We start from the raw sequence: 7,170 nt of genomic DNA, 5'->3' as shown, positions 1-7,170 counted from the left end.
ATTTCCACTACTTTATCTTCCAGGTCACTTATCCGTTCTTCTGCCTCAGTTATTCTGCTATTGATCCTATCTAGAGTGATTTTAATTTCATTTATTGCATTGTTCATCGTTGCTTGTTTCATCTTTAGTTCTTGTAGGTCCTTGTTAACTGTTTCTTGCATTTTGTCCATTCTACTTCCAAGATTTCGGATCATCCTTACTATCATTATTCTGAATTCTTTTTCAGGTAGATTGCCTATTTCCTCTTCATTTGTTAGGTCTGGTGGGTTTTTATCTTGCTCCTTCATCTGCTGTGTGTTTTTCTGTCTTCTCATTTTGCTTATCTTACTGTGTTTGGGGTCTCCTTTTTGCAGGCTGCACTTTCGTAGTTCCCGTTGTTTTTGATGTCTGTCTCCAGTGGCTAAGGTTGTTTCAGTGGGTTGTGTAGGCTTCCTGGTGGAGGGGACTAGTGCCTGTGTTGTGCTGGATGAGGCTGGATCTTGTCTCTCTAGTGGGCAGGTTCACGTCTGGTGGTGTGTTTTGGGGTGTCTGTGGCCTTATTATGATTTTAGGCAGCCTCTCTGCTAATGGGTGGGGTTGTGTTCCTGTTTTGCTAGTTGTTTGGCATAGGTTGTCCAGCACTGTGGCTTGCTGGTCGTTGAGTGAAGCTGGGTGCTGGTGTTAAGATGGAGGTCTCTGGGATATTTCCACCGTTTAATATTATGTGGAGCTGGGAGGTCTCTTGTTGACCAGTGTCCTGAAGTTGGCTCTCCTACCTCAGAGGCAGAGCCCTGACTCCTGGCTGGAGCACCAAGAGCCTTTCATCCACACAGCTCAGAATAAAAGGGAGAAAACGTAGGGAGAATTAGTAGAAGTATGAGTAAAGAAAGAAGGAAAGGAGGAAAGGAAGGAAGGAAGAAAGAAGCAAAGAAGGAAAGAAAGGAGGGAGGGAGGGAGGGAGGGAGGAAGGAAGGAAGGAGGGAAAGAAGGAGAAAAGACAGAAAGAAAGATGATACAGTAAAAATAAAATAAAGTATAATATAGTTATTGAATTAAAAAATATTTAGAAAAAAAAAAAAAAAGGGACGGATAGAACCTTAGGACAAATGTTGGAAGCAAAGCTATACAGAGAAAATCTTACACAGAAGCATACACATACACCTTCACAAAAAGAGGTAAAGGGGGAAAAATCATAAATCCTGCTCCCTGAGACCACCTCTTCAATTTGGGGTGATTCGTTGTCTAAAGGAGGGAAGGAAGGAAGGAAAGAAAGAAAGAACGAAGGTAAAGTATAATAAAGTTATTACAATTAAACTTAATTATTAAGAAAAAGAATTTTTAAAAAAAAGTCATGGACGGATAGAGCCCTAGGACAAATGGTGGAAGCAAGAGTATACAGACAGGATCTCACACAGAAGCATACACGTACACATTCACAAAAAGAGGAAAAGGGAAAAAAATCATAGATCTCGCTCCTAAATTCCACCTCTTCAATTTGGGATCATTCCTTGTCTATTCAGGTATTCCACAGATGCAGGGTATATCAAGTTGATTGTGGAGCTTTAATCCGCTGCTTCTGTGGCTGCTGGGAGAGATTTCCCTTTCTCTTCTTTGTTCTCACAGCTCACAGGAGCTCAGCTTTGGATTTGGCCCTGCCTCTGCGTGTAGGTCGCTGGAGGGCGTCTGTTTTTTCGCTCAGACAGGACGGGGTTAAAGGAGCCGCTGATTCGGGGCCTCCGGCTCACTCAGGCCGGGGGTTGGGGGATGGGGGTAGGAGGGGCACTACGTGCGGGGCGGGCCTGCGGCTGCAGAGGCAGCGTGACGTTGCGGCAGAGGCCGGCGTGATGTTGCACCAGCCTGAGACCCGCCGTGCGTACTCCCGGGGAAGTTGTCCCTGGATCCCGGGAACCTGGCAGTGGCGGGCTGCACAGGCTCCGCGGAAGAGGGGTGTGGAGAGTGACCTGTGCTCGCACACAGGCCCCTTGGTGGCGGCAGCAGCAGCCTTAGCGTCTCCCGCCCGTCTCTGGGGTCCGCGGTTTTAGCCGCGGCTCGCGCCCGTCTCTGGGGTTTGCGCTTTCAGCCGGGGCTCGCGCCCTCAGCCGCGGCTCGCGCCCGTCTCTGGGGTTCGCGCTTTTAGCCGCGGCTCGCGCCCGTCTCTGGAGTTCCTTTAAGCAGCGCTCTTAAACCCCTCTCCTCGCGCACCAGGAAACAAAGAGGGAAGAAAAAGTCTCTTGCCTCTTCGGCCGGTGCAGGCTTTTCCCCGAACTCCCTCCCGGCTAGTCGTGGTGCACTAACCCCTTCAGGCTATGTTCAAGCCGCCAACCCCAGTCCTCTCCCTGAGCTCCGTCCAAAACCAAAACCCGAGCCTCAGCTCGCAGCCCCGCCCGCCCCGGCGGGTGAGCAGACAAGCCACTCGGGCTGGTGAGTGCCGGTCAGCACCGAACGTCTGTGCAGGAATCTCCCTGCTTTGCCCTCCGCACCCTGTGCACTACTCCGCGGTCCCGAAACTCCCCCCTCTGCCTCCCGCAGAGGGGCTTCCTAGTGTGTGGAAACTTTTCCTCCTTCACAGCTCCCTCCCACTGGTGCAGGTGCCGTCCTTATTCTTTTGTCTCTGTTTTTTCTTTTGCCCTACCCAGTTACGTGGGGAGTTTCTTGCCTTTTGGGAGGTCTGAGGTCTTCTGCCAGCCTTCAGTAGGAGTTCTGTAGGAGTTGTTCCACGTGTGGATGTATTTCTGGTGTATCCGTGGGGAGGAAGGCGATCTCCGCGTCTTACTCTTCCGCCATCTTCAAGGTCCCCCCATTTTCAAACATTTTAACCGCCAACCCCCAACTAATTTTTTACAGGTGCATTGCTTAATTCCACAATAAGACATTGTTTGGAAAGACAGGGAAATACCCACCCTGTGTGCTGTGGTCTTAGCAGGGGCGTGAAAGAGCGTCAGCTTCCCAGGGACAATTGCCCGCTCACCATCACCAGGCGTCCTTGGAGCTGGCCTGCTAAGGCAGCATGTGACCCACTGCCCGTGTGCCAACCCCCTGCCAGGGCGAAAACTGAAAGCAGTGTGTGGAAACGTGTACAGCAGTGGGACAGAATGATTGTGTGTCTAACGGAACACTAAGAACGTGGCTTTGCATTTTGCATGTCATTTAAGACATTTTCTTTTTCTAGCAATTCATTTTTACTGTATTTTGGAAAGGTCAGTCTATAATAGATTGAAAACAGAAAAAAAAATAACTGATTCATTACAACAGACAGTTTGAAAAGCAGTGCTTATGTAGAGAAGACACAAAACCTCTGTATTAGTTTCCCAAGGCTGCTGGAACAAAGCACCCCAAACAGGGGCTAAGACAACAGAAATGTATCCTCTCCCAGCCTGGGGCAGAAGTCTGAGGTCAAGGTGTCACAGGGCTATGCTCCCTCTGAAGGTCCAGGGGAGGGTCCTGTCTGCCTCTTCCAGGGGCTGGCGTTCGCTGGCATCCTTGGTGTCCCTGATCCCTTGGTTGTGGCCACACCACTCAGATCTGTCTTAGGCTTCACACGGCTTCCCTCTGCGTGTGTCTGTTGTGTGCCTGAATCTCTTTTTATAAGAACACTGGTCCTATTGAATCAGGACCCACCGTAAGGACCTCATTTTAACTTGGCTCCCTTCAGAAAGTCTCCATCTGCAAATAAGGTCATGTTCTGAGGTCCTGGGAGTTAGGACTGCAACATTATTTTTTGGGGGGGAGAGGGACACAGTTCACCTGTAAGAACCTTTAAATTGGGGTTAACCAGAATGTACTATCAGTTAGCGGTCTTATTTAGTTTATACTTCGAAGGATTTACTAGTTAGGCCTTTACTATGTAAAGATGACTCGAGAAATTAAAACTGTTCCGCAGTCACTGCATTATCAGCGGGGCGCTCAGTAACACAGTACATACCTTCTGATTTGGATTTCTGTCCTGTGTAACCTTGCAGGTCATCAAAGCCATCACTCATATCCCTTACTAGCTGACAGCAATGTGATTGAGAACAGAATTATTTGATGACAAGACCCACCCAGGTTCTGGGGACCCCCTTTCTGGCATAACAGCAACGGCCCGAGTCCTGGGGTCCTCCAGCCCCACCGGCATGAGCACCAGGTTTGCAGGCTGTGCTGGCCCCTTGGCCGGAGCATCTTTTGTCCCACTCTGTCTCCTACTAGAGTTACGGGAAAGCATCACGACATTCCGGTGTGGAAACTTCCTCCAGGCTCCCTGTCTGAAGTAGGAATCTCGAACCGAATGACATCTAGGGCAAGACTCCTCTCAAGACGCATACGCAGCACCCCTCTCGCCAAGGGCAGTGTAAGCGTGCAGGTTCCCCTTTAACTCACAGCACAAAGCGTCTTTGGGCTCGGGGCGGAAGTCTGTGTGGTAAAAGGAAGCAACAAGGTGCACTGGGACACCGATTTTATTTTTAACGCACGGATTCCTGGTACAAGGAGGATGCTTCTCGCGCTCATAAGCCTTCTGGATTTGCTCTCTGAAGCGTGGAGTCATTCATTCATTTGGAAGGACAGTGTTTCACTGTGAATATAAGTGAGGGCTTCGGGGTTGGGCTGGAATTCCTGCGCCACCTCACACAGAATGGAAGAGTTACATTACACCCTTCGAGAGTTAAATCTCCTCAGCTGTCAAATGGGAGGAGGCCCCTCCTCCTGGGGTCCTGCGTGTGCGAGTGTGTGTGTCCACACCTAGTACTTTGCAGAACTCTGCCTACACTTACCTATAGATACACTATATAGAGACTTCTGTGAAGTCATATTTAATTGCAGATAACTTGTTCTAACTTTATAAATGCATACCTTGAAAATACTTTAAAATAACTATCAAATTTTTGTTACTTTTCCAAAAGAAGACTTACTAGGATCGATACTAATAAACTTATTGGCCACTTAATGATGGTAATATTGACTCATTGACGAGAATTTGTCGCCTCCTGGGAGCTTGCAGTCTGCTGAGGAAAAGTGCGTGCAGGACCACCTGACGTCCACGCAGACCGCGGTGCAGCGCAGTAGAGAGTGGCGCTCAGCCCAACGAGGCAACACTGGATCACTGATTCGGCAGTGACTGAGGGTGACCTCGCCCCATCACAGTGCTGGCCGTTGCATGAGGCTAAAGAGACAGGCCTCTGTTGTCCTGTTCCAGTCAGGGTAACTAAGGCATTAGCTTGGACCAGCGACTGTGTATGATACGAAATGTTTGCGCTGACACGACCGCTGCCCGGTCCCATCTATGTCCACCGTTGGCAGTCTGGAGTCCGTGATGTTCCAGAGAGCTGGGCAGCATCCTCTATTCTGAGCACAGTGTTCTCAGGCACCAGCTTATAAGATACTTGGAAACACTCAGACATGAGAAAAAGAGCTTCCAATATTTCAGGAGTAGCTTACGAAAGGATGCAGACGCACCCAGAGTTCATCAGAGCTGAAGAGAGTAGGCAGGCTGGGCTTGGGTGAATATAGGGGGGCACTGGGGGGACGAGGGATTTCCTTTTGTACAAAATGGATAGAATGAACCAGGGAATGCGGTTTCCACGACAACACACAGATATTCTAATTAATTTTTCATGCCAAGAGACTCAAAGTGCTTTGTTGCAGTTGGATCAATTCCTGACAGCTACTGGAATTTAATTGCTTTTTTTTTTTTCCCTTTTGGAAGGCTGAGTGGGGTGGTGCGTGAACTCTTATGAGCCATTAACACTTTGGGGAAATGATCTGTTATCTGGCACTAGCACACGGAGGAAAACACCATCCAGGGTCCTAACGGGGCTAGGAACAAGCAGCTGCAACCTACCAGCCATCCCCCTTGTGCGCACGATGCAAACTCTATGGGGGACACAACTGGGGAGGTAAAAATATTTGCTGGAGGTCACCCAGGGGGGCAGTGACAGAAGCGACAAGTGTGAGTGGTGCTCCCCCAAGATTAACACCCGAGGCACGAAGTGCATTGTGCCCATCGTCTCGGTCTGTCCTGTGGGGAGGGCAGCCATACCACCTCTTTACACAGAAGGACAGTGGGCACAGTGTCTTGTCCCAAATGCACAGGACTTGGAGTGGTGAAATTGTTGTTGGAAATCCAGCCGGCCGAATTCCAAAGGTTTGCTCTCTCCACTGCTCCAGGCAGCTTCCAAATGTGGTTCAGAGTCCCCCGAACCTGGAACCCGGGTCCCCAGACTCTGCGTTCAGGGGCCTGTAAACCATCACGCTCAGGATGATTCCATGAGCTTCGGTTCTATTTTTTGGGCACAGTTTTGCGTGGTGATATGTTTGCACGCTTCAAGTCTACCGTGCACAAGCAGGCTCTCCCTGAGCTGTGGAGGATTTAAACAGTAAAACAGTTTCCTTGAAATACTCTTCAAATGCATGTTTTTTAAAAAAATATTTAAGATAGCTAGTCCTTCTTCTTGGCATTTTTATACCCCAGCTTCAATTTCAGGAAATCTATAGGTCCCTGGCATTTGAATGAACTCCTAATTAAATGTCATGTTCCTCAGCAATTTCCATGAACCATATTGGGGCCAGAGTGCAGTTTTAAAAATAAAACATCTAAAGTCTGAAAATAAATGGGGTTCCCCACACTCCTCTACTAGATGGTGTAGAGGTTGCATGGATGTTTTAAGTTAATTCATTTATTTTTCCATTCCTTCAATAAATATTTATTGAGAACTTAGTATCTGCCAAGCACTGTAAAATCCAGTGGGAAGAGAAGTTAAATATGACTTATTAGCACATCACTGGAAGCTGGCAGAGTGGTGGAGAGGACAGACCAGGACCTCTGTGGGGACAGCACCTGTGACTGGGGAAAGCTGGGTGGTCACTGGAGGCTTATCCACAAAGGTGGGCGGGGAGGCCAGATGAAGCCCTGATGCTGTGGGCCAGCGCAATGTATCTCTTGAAAAGATGGCACGGGTGCTGGGGAAATGCATTTTAACTCCCCTCCAGACATCTTTAAATCATGGTGTAGGGTAGGCTAGTTACATGCGGTCTCCATGTAAAAAGGTAAACAGAGATGCATTGAAAATATCCCAGTAGATTCTAAACTATTTCTGACATACAATGGGTAAAATAAAAATGGCACATGATGGGAATTATTTCAGCCTCCAAAAGGTCTGTTTCCGCTAGAGTTAACTGATATTTTTATTTTATTTATTTATTTGGCCACCCAGCATG

The sequence above is a fragment of the Phocoena sinus genome, chromosome 21 (assembly GCF_008692025.1).
Source record: "Phocoena sinus isolate mPhoSin1 chromosome 21, mPhoSin1.pri, whole genome shotgun sequence".
NCBI lineage: Eukaryota > Metazoa > Chordata > Mammalia > Artiodactyla > Phocoenidae > Phocoena > Phocoena sinus.
Note: the sequence above shows the minus strand (reverse complement) of the source record.